We start from the raw sequence: 19,886 nt of genomic DNA, 5'->3' as shown, positions 1-19,886 counted from the left end.
TGGCCAGAAGAAACCCAATAATTTCTCATTTATTTGGACTTTTGGAAGAAACTATTATTTTTAATAAATTAATAAAATCTGAGCTTCAGCTTAATGCCAAGCTGAGAATGATCATTCAAAGCCAGAATGCGCACTTGAACATTCACAGAATTACACTGTGTCGCGTACCACATATAATATGCTCTGCTTTGAATAAAATTGATTTAACATTAGGGCTGCCTTTTAAAAATATTTTTTAAAAGTCAAAGGCAAAAAATAATTCATTTTAAAATACAAATAGTGGCAAAATTTTACTTTCTTACACTATGGAAAAGAAAATGATTTTTCTGATACTTAAGTGTACTTCATTCTTGTAATGATTTTACAAAATCATTTTTAATCAAGCTGTTTCTTCCACATCAGTAGCGAAACTTCACCTCACATATTACCTTTATAGAGTGCTGCTATTTAAACCTCTCCTCCTTCATTGCTGACATGCAAAAAACTCTAATGGGATTTAGTTAATACACTTCCATGTACTTTCTACATCGTCTGACTGAATACAGGTCAGTGTGGAAATGAAGAGTGACAGTCACCAGGGAAGACGATGAACCTCATAAGAAACCTATCTCCAGTAAATCTACCTTGCCCCTCACGGTTAGAGGCTTGACAGCCTGCAAATACTGAGTTGTTCCTTTGCATCACGCACATTACTTTTTACACCATTTTTATATTTGGCAAAGTTTCTACTGCAGTCACTCAAAATCTTCACATTTCTCCAGATTAATGCTGCCCAATTAGGAAGAAAGTTTCTACATGACTGTTTAAATCCAAAACCAGACAAGTTTCTTACCCTTCCCATTTCTGAGCCTTCTGCTTCAGTTAAAGAAAAAATGAGACAGTGTCAGAGAATTAATCCCTTTTTAACGTAGACAGCTAAAATGGGAGGGCTGCAGTGTCAACTGAAAGCACATGAGCTAAAATCGTGTCCACTTTCTAGATGGCTGAAGTTAATTGAGACGAATCTAACCCACTGTCTGCACAGCCCTATATTCATAGCACTACGTTGTTTTGGTTTTGTTTGATTTTTTTTTCCTTCAGACAGGTTTTTGACTTAACTTTGGCTAATTTTGTTTATTACTGAGAAGCAAACAGAACTAAGTTACACTTCTAAATGCAAAGGAAAATCTGATTTAAAGACTTATAAATCAAAATAATCTCAGTTCTACTTCTGAACTGAAATGATTTTGGATTTATTTTGAATGACACAAAATACTGACGTTAAGAAGCATAAATAACCTATTACGATGTTACAAAATGCAGCTCCATGGCTTCTGCAGGAGATACAGTTGGATTTGACTCAACACATACTATATTGCCTCCTCTTTTCCTAAATAATGTGGTGACTAGCGCTCCAATTCCTTTCTCAATCAGACTTGTGATAGTCTCTGCTAGGCACCAAAACAGCAGCTCCCACTGAAACTAAATGAAATACAAGAGGAGACAAAACCAGAACTAGCGTAACACTGCAAAGACAAGAAAATGCCATCTAAAATTAGATTTTTGTAAAATCCAAAGTTTAAAAGCTTTTAGCATTTGCTTTCTATTATTGCATGTCTGCCAACTTTGGAGAAGGTAAGGCAAAATTTGATGCAACATCTTTCAATTCTCCATTGACCCATACAGATATCCATCATTAACTAAATTCCCTGTAAGGGAACCTTTTCCTTTCTAACTCTCCAGTACGAACCCTTCAGCTCAGTGACACTCCTGCCCAGGTTTTCTGTCCTTTTTTTTTTTTTCCCCACCCTCTTTAACAGTGATACCCTTTAAGGTAGCCTGAATGCTTCGAGCTTCTTTGAGAAAGTCATTTTTCAAAGTATTAGCCTCACGGGTACTAACATTTCCTTACATTCCCTAACCCTAAAGAGTTACTAACAGTTTTCTCACATTAAATACTTTTTGTTCTTGTGTTGGCTGGCAGAAGGTCTGAAAAAAATCCCACCAGCTCAGTCTCACCAAAGTCTGGGATGTAAATTGGCAATCAGGGTGAAGAAAGGAAGATGCTCAGCAGGGAATGCTCTTCACAAAGTCCTTCAGCTCCTATCGTCTTCTCAAGAGCAGGCAGTGAACATCCAAAACACCCAACCGCTGCCTTCCAACCTGCCCTCAGCCGCAGCAGCACATCAGCACAGGGACAAGGCCACGCTGAAGGTCTTTGTTATCCACACGAACACAGGATTTGGCCTTGAGTGAGGATGTAGCTCCTTCAGACTTTTTTTTCCCCCTTTTTTTATTTTTTAAGTGAAGGGCAAAATAAGGCATCTTCTTGAAATTTGAAATTGTTTGAAGTGGACTGACATTTTTCAGTTGAAGACTGTTGTTAGTTTCACAGCAGGCCTAATTTTTAAATTTAATGTTCTAGTGCATATAAAAAGGAAAGCATCCTAGGGGGATAATAACTTTCAGCAATCAATTGATTGCATATAGCTGCTGTTTTTGCAGGTACAAGCTCTTTAAGGAGGCTGTAAAATACAAAAATCATAGCACTCAGATGTACAGATTATCTGAGTTCGCAAGAAAACACTAATGTCAGGACTATTTTCTGGTATGTTTTACATTTTTTTTCTTTCATAATAAACATGACAGAGTAAACAAAGCAGCAAACGGTCATCAGGTCAGAGTGTATCACCTATTTTATACTATTACTCCACGGGTTTTGTTGGGGTTTATAGTCCCGTTTTGGTTTGGGTTTTGTTTGTTTGGGGTTTTTTTTGTCTCTGTAGCCACTTCTGAAGAAAACTTGTTTGTAATTTAACTCAGGGAAAAAAAGTAAGATTAACCTAGACTATTTTAACTATATAGCTCTACACAGTCAACTGTAATCATTTAATATCTTATTAATACTACAGCAGTGAACATATCCTTGCACCAACACATTTTTCCGTTTCCATTAAGTCCCTCACTTTTGCCTTCTTTTTCTTAAACATATATTTATGTTATATACACAGAGTGGTACACAGAGGACACGATATTATTAAAAGTTAATAGCAGTGTATAATAAACACCTGTATCACATTTGTCATATAAAATACAGCCTCCCAGGTGGAAGAGGGTTTCCTGAACCTCATCTTCAGGTTTGTTTTTACATTAAATGAATATAATTTAGAATAGTAAAAAGAAATCCAATTGTCAAAGACACTAATGTTACCGTGTAGTTGTGAAATATATTTTGTTATATGCACTGTATGAAATTTCGCCATTAGAAAAAAAAATAAGCTGTCTCCTAGATGCAGATCTACTGCGATCACACAATTCTAGCACTGGTGAAAGCTCAAATTTCCATATAAACATAGATGATGATGCAATCCCCACAACTTTGGCAAAAATTTGGGGTTTAGTACTTCTTTCGGGCGCTTTTAGGTTCAAATAAGAATCAGTAAGCACTAATCAAAGCCAAGGGATACAGATATACAGAAGTCACCTGTGATGGATCTAAAACAAAGACTGCCCCAGTATCCTGCATCGGAAAAATGGGGAAACACGGGTACCTGCTGTAACCCACAGATATTGTGAGAGGTGACGCTGTAGCAATGTGGTTACTCTCATTTCTGAAAACTGACTTTCAGGATCATTTCATATTTGTAAACTAGTTATTGTGAAGCATATTAGCCTGAAAGCTTAATTTTAAATTTGTATTTACACACACAGTGGCTTATGCAACATAGACAATATACCATCTTGGGAGTGGCTAAATTCACACAATTTAAGCACATCGCAAATATAAGATTTGCAAGTTTATAAGAAGATTCGTAAGGGTTTAATGTCAGACCAGTTTTTTCCTCTTTCCTTCCTAATGTTCCCAATATTTCTGTCACAACTAGAATGACTAGGTACATTCTCACTTAGCTCTACCTGCTGCTCTTAGGCAGGCTTATAAATAAAAAAATGACACTATACTTCCACCTGAACTGAACTCAATAAGAAGTTATTCTAAGCAGTACCCCTGACATGAGACTGCCAGCAAGATTTCAAGATCAAAACAACACATGTATAGGAAATCTCAGCCCAGACTCTAATCACAATCAATCAGGGAGATAAGTCTATGCTATTAAAAATATATTGCATCTTTTTATTCAATTACTTCATAACAAATACATGACATAAGAGATGAACTTGCATTTAAAAACTCAAGGTTCTGGACTGTTTGAGCTTAGTAAGTATGAAATAATCAGTTGCAGATGCTTTCACTTAACATTCAGAAAGATCCCGTGGGACAGCAAGATTTAATTTTATGGTCATCTGCCATTTTAATGATGTCCTTGTTATAATGCAGAACATCTCTGTCTTACTTGCCTGGTTATACAAAACATACTAAACTAAATTGGGAACACATTTAGCTGCACTATTGCTACCTTGTATCATTAACAGGTAATACACGTCCTGGGAATATGAATTACAATGTTGTTTGTTTGTTTTTTCTTTTTTGTTTCTTTGGTTGGTTGGGTTTTTGGTTTTGTTTGTTTGTTTGTTTGCTTGCTTTTGTTTGTTTGTGGTGTTTTCTTTGTTTGTTTTTTAAGGAAAAAAACATAAGGCCTTGCTATTTAGGCAACATTTAAGTCTGTCAGTTTTACAAATTTTTTTTGCTTCCAAACTTGAATTTCGTGCAACCTAAACCATCTTATTTATCTGCAATTTTTATCTTTCTGGTGCATTTCTTTCTATTTGAGATGTGATATAATACCGAAATGTTCAGACAGTGCAGGTGTTTTGGCTGGAAGAGCATAAACTATTTCATTTTCAGTGAGCACTTTTACAACGAAGGTGGTCTTTTCACCTACCATTACCTACAAGGAAACCTGCGGATATTAAGTAGCTCTAAAAGAAACCATAAAAGAAGAATTATAATTCATTTGCACAGCATGTTACAGGTCAGATTCTCTACAGTCCTTATATATAAAAACCCCAATGTCTGCTGAAGATGGTAATGTAACTAAAGAGAATGAGCCAAAAAGATGCCTCCTAAGGGTCAATCATACGTTTATGGACTGTTTTCTGTTCCCTTGCAAAAGCAAACATAAGACAATATGAAATTTTTATCGTAACATGTAACAGACCAAGACTATAGACAAAAAGACTTTGATGAGAAGGGAAAAACTGTCATACCAATGAATGTATTTTTTTGTTAACACCTAAATACTACTTGCCATACAGTAATACTCAGTTTGAAACTAAATAGTGGTAGTTCCTCATATTTTTGTCCAGGAAGAAATTAACACAGGAAAGAAGAAGAGAATTTATGAGTATAAAATGTCCATGTCCTTCAAGTTTCAAAAGTCCAGCTGGAATTACTGTTCTGGCTGGAATCAATGCAAAGACCAAAACTGTTTATCACCAGAAGCATCAACATTAATATATATAATTACTATATTTAAAATTTATATAATTGAAAATGCATATCATTGTAAGTACCTTGTATTCTTTTTGTTTTGCTTAACTTTCCAAAAAAAAGTTATTCCTATGAAGATTAAAACTCTTTTCTTAACAGATCTTTTGCAGATAAGAAATAACCAACAATTACAAAAAACTAAAAGTGAATTCTTACTTTTCTGCTTCCTCTGTGTTAGAGATTGACCTTTAGGATTCAGAGCAGAAAGCTGTTACAGAACAGTTAGAAGATCTAGAGTAAGTAGAAGACTGTCCATGTTCTTCAACTACTTCGCAGGTTTTAGGAGCACAATGCCACCTACAAATACTCAAGTGCATTACAGTACACAAAAATTTATTGCAGTTGATACTGTTATACCTGGTATCATTACATCCCTTTTCCATGTACTAAAAAACAGAGGTTAAAAGAGACATGCCCAGGTTGATGGACCAAGCCAGCAGGGACAGCACAGCACTCAAGGCCCAATTCTGAGGTCCCTGTTCCAAAGCAACAACTTAAGCAAGTATCTCCTTGCAATGCCTCCTCTTCCCACCAAGATAAAGGTGTAGCTATTAACACTTCACAGATGTGTCCACATTACTTTGTAGAGCCTCTTAAGACAAACCATGGCATAGTGCCTCCCAAGTCCAAACTAACAATACAAGCAGAACTTAACTTGCTCATATCTAAATTATAACAAAAAATCTCGTATCACATATGGTACAACTCACCACAAGGAACTGCCTCAAATCAACATCAGTTTGGACAAGCAGCAGCAATATCACCCAGATGTGAATCTGGGACAAAAGCAAAGGCAGAGAGGCAAGCGCTCATTACCCACTGGCAGCCTGGGCTTGCATGTTCCCCTCCTCACTTCCACTGAACTTCAACGCTAATCATAGAATCATTTTAGTTGGAAGGGATCCTAAGGATCATCGAGTCCAACTATAACCTAGTTCCAGCACTAAATCATGTCCCTAAGGACCTCATCTATACATCTTTTAAACACCTCCAGCAGTGGTGACTTCACCACTTTCCTGGACAGCCTGTTCCAATGCCCGACAACCCTTTTCATGAAGAATTTTTCCTAATATCCAAGCTAAGCCTCCCTTGGCACAATTTGAGGACATTTCCTCTTGTCCTATCACTTACTACTTGGGAGAAGAGACCAACCCCCTCCATGCTCCAACCTCCTTTCAGGTAGTTGTAGACAGTGATAAGGTCTCCTCCCCTCAGCCTCCTTTTCTCCAGGCTGAACAGCCCCAGGTCCCTCAGCTGCTCCTCATCAGACTTGTGCTCCAGACCCCTCACCAGCTTCATCGCTTTCTCTGCACTCTCCCCAGTATTTCTATGTCCTTATGACGAGGGGCCCAAAACTGAACACAGGATTCAAGGTCCGGCCTCACTAGCACTGAGTACAGTGGCACAATCACTTCTCTAGTCCTGCTGGCCACACTATTCCTGGCACAAGCCAGGATGCTGTTGGCCTGTTTGGCCACCTGGGCACACTGCTGGCTCATATTCAGCCAGCTCTCAGTTAACACCCACAGATCCCCCTCTGCCAGGCACTTTCCAGCCACTCTTCCCCGAGCCTGTAGCGCTGCCTGGGGTTGTTGTGACCCAAGTGCAGGACCCAGCACTTGGCCTTGTTGGGCCTCATACAGTTGGCCTCAGCCCAACGATCCAGCTGGTCCAGATCCCTCTGTATGGCCATCCTACCCTCCAGCAAATCAACACTCCCACCCAATTTGGTGTCATCTGCAAACTTACTAAGGGTACACTCGATCCCCTCATCCAGATCATTGATAAAGAGACTAAACAGAACTGGCCCCAATACTGAGCCCTGGGGAACACCACTCGTGACCAGCCGCCACCTGGCTTTGGCTCCGTTCACCACAACTCTTTGGGCCTGGCCCTCCAGCCAGTTCTTTATCCATCGCTGAGTACACCCACCCAGGCCATGAGCTGCAGCTTCTCCAGGAGGATGCTGTGGGATACGGTGTCAAAGGCTTTACTGAAGTCTAAGTACACAACATCCACAGCCTTTCCCTCATCTACTAGGTGGGTCACCTTGTCATAGAAGGAGATCAGGTTGGTCAAACAGGACCTGCCTTTCATACTTTTCTACTGGAATGAAAATTTAATTTATCTGCTCCTAGGTAGTAAGACTTTAAACCTGTCTTTCTAACTAACATTTCTATTCCATCCACATTAAAGAATCCTGCTCAGCTTTACATCAGCAGCTTCAAACAAACTCACTTCCTGTAAAAAGTGGTAGCAAGTATTATTTACTCTACTACAGCATGTTGTTGCTCCTGAGTTCTCTTTTCACTAGACCTGATGGTAGGCACAACAGAGAATATTTCAACATTGCCATCTGTCTCCTTGGCACTTCATACCAAGTGAGTCGCTGTCACTTTGATGGTAAATTAGAATTTCCCACTAGATATATTAAGCCAGAGGCTGCTGACAGGTTGCCCTACCTCCCTCAGTGCCTTCTTCCCTTAAATCTCTTTTTGATATGGAACAGTCTGAGCACATTAAGAAAAAGCTTCTATGTGACACTTATTAAATTGCTGATATCATCAATAAAGGAATAATATATGGTCTGAAAAGATCCTTTTAGAAAAGACTTTTAAAGTATCATTAAATTTATGACAATACTTCTACTACATCTTACGCATTCTCACAAGAGATGTTCACAAGAAGGTTAAGGGTAATGCTTGCGAGGGAGAAGATGGATGTGGTGATTGGAAATACCGACTTGCAGGGAAGTTAGAAACAGGGAAGGGAGGATCAGCCCACGCTGCTAAACCAGCGATACTGTGTTTCAGCATGTTCTCCTAAATCTAGCTCCCTTCCAAGATAAATCACTATAGCTACCTTAGGAAAGTTAAAGTCCCAGTTTCTCACCACTGATTACGCTCTTGCCCAAGACAATCTAATTCCTTATTTCAGCTTCAATTTTTGTAGTCTAAGACGTATAACTCTACTTGACAGCTGAGCTCAGAGGAGACCTGCAGACCTTCCACCGCAGTGCTGCAGGGAAGGGATAAGTAGGTACCTCAGGGAACCAGACAACGTTGATGGTACATTTTTTTTGTTGTTGCTGTGAGGTGAGCAATAGAAGATTATCCTGAAGGTTTATCCAGTTTAATTCAAATAAAAACAGACTTCCCAATAATTTTGGGAAAAACAAACAAACAAAACTACCAACACATATTTCCAAACACCAAAAGCCAGGCTTTTCAGGTCAAATATGTTACTGAAAACAGTAAGACCATTTCAACTCCAAACAAAATATAGTGTAAGATTCCAAGTTACTTCAGGGGGATGTAGATTATGTTTAGGGGGAGCAATCAGGAAGCTATTTAAAAAAAATAAACCCTTCAGAACAAGCAGACAAACCGGCACATTGGAAGGACAGGTACACGCTCTCCAGTGAAGTCTCCCAAAATAGCAGTGCTAGACCTGGCAGAGCAAAATGACAGAATCCACATGCTGAACTTTGTCCACGCACAAGTGAACTACAAATAATATTTATTATGCAATACTAAGATACCTGAAGAGAAAAAAAGAGTGCAACACCAATGTCTAGTCTGATGCTGAGATAAAGGCAAGGTAAGGATCAAACTAACACTGTTACCGAAAGTTTCTGCTCCTGATGAAACACTTAAACGAAAATTTCATAGTCTTTGATTGAAATACTATTTTCAGTCTTTCAACATATTTTCACAACTATCTTCTATTTCTTATACTGAAAGACTCAGGAATATGAAAGAATAATAGATAGTTCTGTTTCTGAATATGAAAAATGACACAAGCATACCTTAGCATTATATTACTTAACTGATCCTGAATGGAGAATTTAGAGCACTTATGAATTTTAGAACACCAAAAAAAAAAAAAATTACAATTTTTTCATCTGATTTCCACTTGATGCAGAGGATACTCCGACCAGGTAAAAGTATTCTGTAGTTGTAGCAGGCAGGTAAATGACTCTAGACACATAGGTAAAAAAACCCAAACAAACAAACAAAACCACAAAAACTGCAATACAGCCTTGTCAGGGCTGGAAGGAAGGGAGGGCAGCTCTGTCCTGGCACCTAAAGCAGTGTATTAATGTTTGCCCTTATGTCCTTAGGGCATAAGGTCCTCTCTGGTCACTTACCTAGGTGACAGGGCATTCTTTATGCTTTCACCCTAGAAAAAACTCTTCTCAGATTAAAAAAAAAAGTTACAGGGCTCAATTTTTGGGGTTTATATTCCAAATTTCTACCACCAAATTTGATAAACACGCTACCTCTGAAGATTAATAGTTTGGCACTAAGGAAGAGTTAAGAAATGAATTATCATAAACTATTATCACTATACCATAAGTACCAGGAGGTCTAAGTCATTAACTTACCAAATTAAACTTAGAGAAGCAGTGCTTGTTAAAGACAAATGCAAAATAAGTTTAACTTTCTGATAGATGTATTCCATCCTTCATCAGGTCTAAACTCTGAACACTAATTTCTGCTCACCTGCTATCATCCTGCTTAGTGCATCCTGTTATCCACCAACACCTCTGCCAGGAGACACATGAGCCCAGAAACATATTAAGCTCTTCCATGTCATGGGCTAAAATTGCACTGGAAAATACTGGGGAAAATGCCTGCATCTTCTTTTACAAGATTTGCTTCATTCTGGTTTACAGCATTCATAAATGGAAAACGTCAAGTGCTCCTCATAAGAACTTTTTAAGACTCAAAGTTTTTATAGTAAGTTGGGTCAGATTTGCATTAAAATCTAAATGAAAGCAATTTAAAATTTAGGAATCTTGAGTTTGCCTTCCAATAAGTTGGATTTCAGTCCCTAACACTCAAAACAAAGCAAAAAAATGCTGAGCTGTTAAAGGAGCCAGGAAACAATTCTAAAAGGAAGAGAGAGAAAAATAAAGAGGAGAAACTTCTCCATGATCCTGTAAAGCAACGAAAAGATAAAGTGGAAACAACGTTTATTATAATTCATCATTAAAAATGTTATTTTCCTCTTTCAATGAGAATAAGATATTTTTATTTATAATTGAAGTTAAATAACAGTGATGTTTGAATCAGCATGATTTCAGTAGTTTGTAATGACTTCAGATTGAATCAATATGATTCTTTTCATCTTCACTGCTTTTCATGTTTTGAAATGTGCATGCATTTTCCAGTTTTCACTGTGTCTTTATCCTCCACAACTGGCAAAAGTACTTCATCATTAAATGCTATGTGTTTATACATACAAATGAAAAAAAATCCAAGTTTCTACTAATATAAGGTAGATGAAAATAGCTATGAAACCCCCTTTTCAGCTAAAAATCAGGGATTCACAATAACATAGGGCATTAGGTATCCCAAATGTTTAAGAATGGCAATCTGACTGCTGGTTCACTGTTTTAAAGTTGCTTAAATTAGTATCGGAAACCTCAACATGACTTAGTCTTCTAGGAGCAAATTCATATATTTTGAATTTCTCAATATTTATTGATGAATCAAAACAGCATTCGACACAATCTAGTAGTAGAAGTCATGTTAATCTGCCACTCAGTGATTAGAGCTACTCCACAGTTACATTTTGGTAAGTCCATTTCCTCAACTGGACACTTCCATCTTACAAATTTACAAAGTTCAATGCCATGAATATTCATGTCCATGAATATGAATTAATATTATCACATCCTTTCCCTCCGTGTCCTACACTGATTCTGTCTCAAGAACTCTGAGAGGGTAACAATTCACTAAGACACTGAATGCACAAATATACATAAGAAACAATAGTATTTTACTGTGGAACCACTTTTTCCAGACCGCATTTCTTACTACGATGCCTTCATACGCTTGCTATTCTCAACCAGTATTGCTATTCACAGCCACTAATATTTGTATTCTTCTTGAAACATTATTTTAAGAAAAGATCTTAACAAAATCACGAAGGTCTCTTATTCTCATTCCGCATTTCTTAAAAATCAAACAAAACCACTTTCTATTTTCCTGTTGCCAGCCACATGCATCATGCCTATCAGCAGCCAAGATGTGACATAGGGAAGCATTTACCATAGTAAATGTGAACTATACCAAAATCACTAACGTTCAGATAACATTTATAATTATCTTGTGATTGCTCTGGGCATATTTTAGTGTCCAAAGAATTCCTTCCTCCACCTGCTGCTGCTTATCCTTCTTGAGCAGCAGCGGGAATACTGCATTTGCTCTACATTGATGCCCCTCTTGTTCACCCTTGCTGTCCTCTGACAGCATTAACATCCCTTGATTGGGATTAAATTTTATTGCCTTATGACATGAGAAAAGAAAAACTGTGACAACAAGCATAAGAAATAGTGACTATTTGTGGTTGAAAACCATCTAGCAAATTTCATTTTTTTCTGCTCTAAATGGAAGGTTAAGAATATTTATTTTCTAAAAAAAACCTAATCTCGGAACAAAACAGATGCTCCCCAAATTTAAAGTTTTGATTCACATATAGTATCATGAAGTATGTGCAGAAATTAGTTGGATTATTTAACAGACTCTGTGGAGCAATCTCCAGGCCAGATTCTCTCAAACTGCATCACAACAAAACCATGACACCTATTGCTGCATCTCCCCCTTGTAACCAGGATGAAGACTAAGACTGAATAAGGGCAAAAATTCCACAAGGAAGCCAGCCTGGTCAGACTGGGAAGCAAAATCTCATGGAGTAAAAAAAAAAAAATCTTAAAAAAAACCCCTAACAAACAAAAAACCCCACTTGACTTTTCCTGACTAACAATAATGTTAACTCATTTAATAAGGTTCTGACATTTGCTTTCAAAACCACTGGGGACCTGGAAATAAAGTTTAGTATCTAGCCTGCAGTCAGACCTATTATTACAAAAAACAGAGCCCGTTTCTATATGTCATAGCAGAGTTTTTATATTCATAGTCTCTCGGTAATCTGTTTTCTCCAGCGTGCTGTTCAATATATGTGACATCCTAGCAAAATCTTTTCTAAACCGCAGTAGAACATGGTAGATACGTCTTCAGATAAGATACAATTATATCCCACAGAAAACAGGAGCAGGCAAAAGCCTCTAAGCTACATAATCGCATCAAGAAACAGGACAAAGGTGGAAAAGGGGATCTGCTACTTTCACTGATTAGAAATAGAAATATTTAGGATGTAAAGACTTAGATCAAGTTACTTTCTTGGATTGAAATCAACTTGTTTACTGAGGTCCTTTCAAGCCCCAGGTGGCATAAAGAGTAGGATTTCATTTCAATAAAGGTAAATGTTGCACATTTTGCCAGGCTTCTTCCTGACCATAACCGCTGGAATTCGAGCAGAAAGTTATAGTTCTTCTTACTTAAGCAGAAATTAAAATGTAGACCAGCAGTTTCCATGTAAGAATTAGATCATACCTTCACTTTATCTTAAAATGACGTGAAAAAAAGAACCATGGGGTTCAGAAACATTAATTTGGCAAAATTTGTGAAGATCCACTTTAAAAATAACATTTATCTCTTATTTTATCTACTTTACATGTTGTTCCCCGAATATTTTTCTACTGTGCGTTCCATTTAGAACAAATCCTGATAATTTACTTTTTAAACAATTTTTCGCATAACAAACACTGTGCCTCTACTGCTCTCTTTCACCCTTGTCATGCAATTATAGGAATAAAGGTTGATTGCTGGATTTTTATTCTCCAAATATATCGGAACATTAGCTACCTGGTGAACTAAATGCCTGTGTAGTGGTTGGATTTTATGAATCACTGTACAGTTATGGTTAGAAGCACATGTGGAGAAAGTCACTGATCACCATCAGATAGCATCATTAGCATTCTAAACTGGATGCAACAAATTAAAAGTGCAGAAATTTTTAAAGACCTCATATAAAGAGCGAAGGACAACATCAGAGTGAGCCTCCTCTCAATTTCCATCAGCAATTTCCATCTAAGCTGCAGCCACCGAAGTCTGCTCTGAAGCCCGAAGCTGTTGAGCTCCAGGTGACTCCGTGCCCGAACTCAGAACCTCTGCTTGGAGGGTTTGCAGCTGAGAGGCTGCACCACCATGATGCAGCTGCGCTGCTTTGTGGACCTGATCTGGAGTTCCAACATTTAAGTGCTTCAACGTTTAACACTCCCTGTGGATACACCAAGTCCAGATACTGTTTGTCAGTTTGGCACATGTTCCCATAAAGTTGGAACTATTCCTCATATTAAACCTGTATTTATACCATATAATATGTTTGGATTATGGAGAGGTTGAATATACTTGGACAATTTCTGGTAATAACTTAAATAGCTACAAAAGTACATAAAGTAGTATGACAAATGAATATTCTCCAGTTATCAGATTTAACATGCAGCTACTGACATTCTAGGACAAATTTTGCCCTCAGTTAAATCCATGACCTTGCTGATGCCAAAGCAGAACATCCCTCACTCACACTGTAATGATTGGTGAGACGTCTTGCACATGAACAATTTTCTTCTCTTCCCACCACCATCCATGAGGTGTTGGTTGGCCCTTTCAACCCAAGACCAACACTTCTCATGGTTTTGTAGAAGTCAAGAATAGTGGACAGTGCCAGTTCAGTTCAATGTTTGCAAATGTGACTGATTTTTACCCGAAGGAAATTCTAAGTTTATTTAACTAATTATGTGCTGTGCCCAGAAACTATTAATACATACATCCACATTTGCCCTGATTGAGTTTTGGTGTTAGACGATTCTTTCTCGTAATATATACTACTTATTTAATGAACAATACATTATTCCATAAAAAAGTACCTTCTGCGTAACACCTAAATGCGTTAGAAAGGTTAATACGGCATTTTATAATGCACAGGCTGATGACAGAAAGTAAAAATGCTATTCTGAAAAGCAGAAATGTCAATACATCTCTAAAGACATAAAATGACAAAATTAAATGTTACCAACTGCTGAGTCTGAAGAAAGGCTTCTTGAAGTTAAAGGATGAAATTTTAAAAAGGCACAAATCATATTTTAAAAGCTTAGTAATCTACTTAATTATTACACAGCTCTTTACACAACTAAGCTTCCAGAAATACTGTTCGTTTCCTTTTTACTGCAATAATTTCAAAGGGTCCATAAACAGAGGGTCCACAAACACTGATCATCAATCACTCATCAAGTTTTTGTAGCGATTAGTATCTGAGCTTCCATATCTTTTGGCGAATTATAAATCATTCAATGGAACCTCATTCTTTGGGAGGACATTTTGTAAAATGAATCATGACTGTATATTTAATTTCATAAATGGGGATATGTGTGTATATATGTAGATACGCGGTTCTTCATGTCCACACTGTGTCGCACTATGTATAAACACATATTTTTATACAGATTATACATCAACATCGCTATGAGTATACATCTGCAGACCGACAGGTTTGTAAATATGTACTACCAGATATTAAAAAAAAAAAATTACATCCATTAAGTTTGCCTGATGCGATCCTCAAAGCTTCAGGAGGAGGACAGGCAAGGTGGAAAAGAAGGGGAAGAGAAAGTTACAGTTTCCCTTATGTACTAGGAGGCAGGAATGGAAAATACTTGTTCCGAGTAACCACTTCAAAAAAATTAAACATCACTAACTCTAATTAGTCCAAGCAAAAGTATTGGTTAAATATAAAATGGGATTTGTTAATAGTCTGGATTTCCCCAGTACAGATTACAAATCTACCCCATTAGGAGCATTTTGCAAAGCTGGGAAGTCTCAAGGGAAAGTCAGTTCTACACTTTATCAACAGCAACAACTGGCAGTTGCAATAACAGAGTTATCCTTACCACACCACTGATTTCTCTATCACCAGCATCAACTCTTGAGCTCCTCAGGTTTTTCGCTTGATGCTTTTAAACTAACATGTCCAAAGGCTGACATCTGTAGACAACAGCGTAGCCCAAGGTGCAAGGCTGTGAGGAAATGCAAAACAGTGGCTTATATTCCCAAATATTCAGACAGAATCCCACTGGGAGGAGAAGCACATCAATTATCTTTCAGCAAAAGCTGTAGTACAGCTTTGTTACTGGCTCAGCACCGCAGCTTCCAGTCGTCAAACTAGCCCTGGGAAAATGTCGAGAGCCAAGCTCCGTATGGGTGCCCAAGAGGCAGGAGAGCGGTAACAAGCAGCCTGGGTTTACAAAGGGAATTCTAATGTTGCAGAGTCTTGAAGCCCTGGGCCACTTGCTGATGCCAACTTTGAACCATAGTTGCCCAAGAAAAGTTATGCTTTGGTTAATTTTCATGATCATGCAGACATTGTTTTCTTCAAACGAGATTTATCTAAGGTGGTCAGCGGCACTTATCAAGCCCACTTTGCAATTTTTGTTTTTTGAGAAAGTATGAATGAAACAGGAAAATATGAGCAGTTTCAATTCTTTCAATGCAGTTCCTATAGAAAGTACAAAATACGTTCCTTTGCACTATAATTATGACACTATAATGACTATATTCCTAGCAGACGTTCAGGAAATGTCGAAGCCAATTTGGCACTCTTCCTTTAGGACTTTAAGTTAATCAAACCAAAAATCTCAGCCAAAAGGAACAGCCCAGTGAATAAAGCTCATCTACCTCTCTCTGGAAGCGCTCGACTCGAAATTCATACTCACTTGCTCATTTGAAAGCTCTCATAATGAGCATGGATATGTTTATCACACTGTGACAGAAATGGAGGCAGAAAGGAGGCAAAAAGAGAGAGACAAATGATGAAGGAAATGTCTCCACCTGTATTACTAGTCATTATAATGGAAAATTATAGCAAAACACTTGAAAGACAAATCCATCCTAAGATATTTAATCCAATTTGTCATTATGTTGGACATCAGAGAAAATGTCATTTCTGCAAGACAAATACAGTACGTGATAGTATTTTTAGAGGCAGACAGAATCAATTTGAAGGGATAAAGATGTGTACAAACACAGATGTCTGTGCAAGTGCCAGCATAGGAAAGGTATTTTAACCGCCTCTCTTTCCTATCAACAGCCACAATGCTGAACAGCTCCAGAGAGTAAGAATTTTCTTTCTCCTTCTAGAAAAGCACTATGAGATGGCCCACTAAACCACTGACAGACTTTTAAAAAAACTTAAAAAGACTTTTTGCTGGTTTATGTTTCTTCTGTCAGTAGTGGCTGGGTCAGACTCTGGGAGAGGGATGCTGGCAGGATTTCAGGCTAATTGTTATTTCCATGGACAACGTTCACATCTAGTTAACATTTTTAACTTAGATTTTTCATGACAACAGGTTTTTTCTTCCTGTAAAAGCAACTTCCAAGTGTTCAACTCACACAGCCCATGAGGAAATTGCAAAGGATTGCAAAGTAAGACCAGGAGCCATTCAATACTGCTGGTCTAGTCCCTTCCCATAACATGAAGCCAGGAGGGACCATAAATACACAGCCACATTTCTACAAAGACTATAATGAAAACTTGTCTCAAAATTCTCTAATGAACCAGAGATATTGTACACAGATGTAAATACGTGCTGCTAAGACTAACCTTTTCCTGTTTAGAGGTACAGTCAGACAACTATTAGCTTGAACAAAAATTTGCCTTCTAAGTCAATAAATTTAGGGAAAAAGGATCCAAAATTGTATTGCTAACAATACAAAAAGTTAAAAGAGAAACATTTCCAAATATGGCAGAAGTAGGAAAAATTAGTTATTTCTGGGGAAAACCAAGCAACCAAACAAAACCAAAAACCACAACCCAAACCGCCACAAACATGAAGCAGCCCTCAGGTCACAGACACGCTTCCTGGAAGGCTCAGTGGATAAATGGATTTAGTTTACTAAAAATGTGAGTGCACATATGATTCTGTCATTACTTAAGATTAACAACCTACTGCTATTACGCTGGCATCACACAAAAGTCTCCAAGAGTTACGTGGATGGATTTCTCTTAAAAATCTCTGAACTGTTCACAAGTACGTGAACAGGTTTATAAAACAAAGTTAAGACAAAAGTTGTAGATAATACTGCAGCCACCACTATTTTCTGTAGAGAAGATGCATCCCGCTTCTTCACAGTCTTTTAGTCCACAGAGATTTTTACTTAGGTCACCGGAAATACTTTTGGAAGAGATCATAGCTTCAGTGTCTGAATCTGTACATTAGCAGAACATGCACGACCTTCAACAGATTAAAGCACTACGGTCTTTGAATGCCAAAGTGACTCACGTTGCTTCCATGATGCTGAGATGCCCACAATTTCATTCTTACTGCAAACTCCAACAATCTCTAAGCAGTCAGAATAATCCAAATAACTATTAAATCTTTTCCAGTATTTAGATGCTGCTTTATGGTCTTCAGCACCTGTAGCATCTCCCCATTTACTGGACACATCCCTGTTAGGCTCCGATTAATTCTGCAAGAATTATACTTTCTATCCCTATGTATCAGCTATGTGCAACTCCAGCCACAGGCAAATCCCTGTTTATCAGATTAACACTAGGTTGGGGAATTCCAGCACAGCCATGACAGTTCCTAAGAACAGGACGATGGTCATTGTCCATCTTCCAACATGGCCACAACAGCTGGGGAAAGCACAGACTGAATATATTAAAGCCCAAATCAACATCTATTTTCCAAGACCCTTGTAAGCTTTCCAGCTCCTGCGAAGTTGAGAGATCTTCCACATCTACTCAGCAAAGTGGTAGATAGGCAATTGCAACAAAATTATTGCTATTATAATTGACAGAAAATAAAAGTTATACTTTCCTTCCTGCCAAAGATCTCTTGTAATAAAACAACAGACTCTGCCCTATAAATTCATCTTTCGTTGGTTTTTTTTCTAGCTCTGTGCTACAGCAGCTGGTTTGCTTAGAGCAATGAGCTGTTGAACATGTTTTTAATAAGTCAGTCTAGTAGAGCAGTTTTGAATGGCTTCACAATGCACAGATGTCTAAATTGTCTGTAGAGCAATATAAATACTAAGTGGTAAAAACAGGGACTTATGATTCTGTTGAGTCCACAAGTGACAAATACACATTTTCTCAGCATAGCTATCAGCTTTTAATTAGTGTTTTAATTAGTCCTAAATAAAATTGCACATTTGTAGAGCATTAGGAATTATTTTAGACAAATTACAGGTTAATGGGAATAAAGCCTCCACCTGAACTCAGAGCTAAACTGAATGCACAATGAGATATGTAATCCCTAGCTAGTGGTGAATATGGAGAATTTGTGTTGCAGAAAGTTTCCTAAGCTTTCTACTCAGACTTCTACTGATCCCAAAAGAATAATCCATGAAGTTGTAACCCTATGGTACCAGGTAAGCTCAGGAATTCCACGTGCTCCAGGACACCTCTCCAAGAGTCCTACTAGTAAGACAACAAGACCTAAGGAGGCTCTTGAATAAAAAGAGGATTTTATGGCTGCTGGGGCAGCAGGTCCCTGCAGTATAAATCTCCAGTGATGCCCAGGGGTGCTGCAGAACTGACTGAATCATTATTCAGGTCTCAGAAAAGAAAGATGCTCGGGGAGCTCTGGGGGACTGGTGTGGCCTCATAAGCCCCCAAAGCAAAGAGTCTTGGCCACTATGCCTGGCAGCACTTGTGCAGGTTTACTGGCACAGAAACGCAGCAAACCGCGGTCAAAAGCGGTTCCTGAAAGTAACTGGAGATGCTGTAACTGGCGTGGATGCTCTTGAAACACAGCAGCATACCAAAATTGTTTTTAAACTATAAAAAGATTTAAAAGAATCGATGAAAATCCAATAAAGAAAAATGCTTTGTTTTCAGATGCTGAGAAAATATGCATGACTTAGAAATCAATGAAGTATTTATTCACTAAAGTGAGATTTCTTTTATAGCATAGTACTTAAAAAATAAATGTGAAGCTTAACTAACAAAACACACATCAAAATATAGCAAACTAAATCTTTAGATTAATCAATTACATCTCCATAATATTTTACAGTTCAATAAACTTTAACAAAAACCAACTTATGTCCAACAACTGGGCAGGTTTATGGCAGTTGATAACCAGTACAAGCAATGACATTTGAATAATTTAATAAGAAAATGTTATCAAGCCATGCTAGGTATCATATAGTATGCATATAGATTACTCACTAGCTCATCACATCTTCTAACTGCAAGAAGAATCATCTCCACAAAGCCAATCCCCTTTCCATCTTTCTTTGTTCTCATAGCTTCATCAAACTGTGCCACTCCTAAAGCATTTTTACATATGAGCTGTGCAAGCAATCCTCATTTATCTATATCAGCTGGCTCCAGAGAACTCCAAGATCTCTGCAAGCTGTGGTACTCCCTAGCCATTCACTATGATATGCTTTGATAAATGGATTTTTATTTTCTAAAACTTGAGTCTACCTTCATCTCCGCTGGTCCAGTATTTTAGGCTGTTCTTGCTTTCTGTTGACGGCAGTGAACAGAGCACTGGTATGCTCTAACATATAGTCCCAGTAAAGTCAATGGGAAAATCCTT

The 19,886-nt window shown here is 37.9% G+C and overlaps 1 protein-coding gene across 1 annotated transcript in view; it reads right to left on the bottom strand.

The window, feature by feature from the left end:
* Positions 1 to 19,886, bottom strand: part of ZNF804A (zinc finger protein 804A) — a 149,609-nt gene that overhangs the window by 73,855 nt on the left and 55,868 nt on the right. The gene's annotated exons all lie outside the window — the stretch shown is intronic.

The sequence above is a fragment of the Caloenas nicobarica genome, chromosome 6 (genome assembly GCF_036013445.1).
Source record: "Caloenas nicobarica isolate bCalNic1 chromosome 6, bCalNic1.hap1, whole genome shotgun sequence".
NCBI lineage: Eukaryota > Metazoa > Chordata > Aves > Columbiformes > Columbidae > Caloenas > Caloenas nicobarica.
This window is presented reverse-complemented; position numbering and strand designations above follow the sequence as displayed.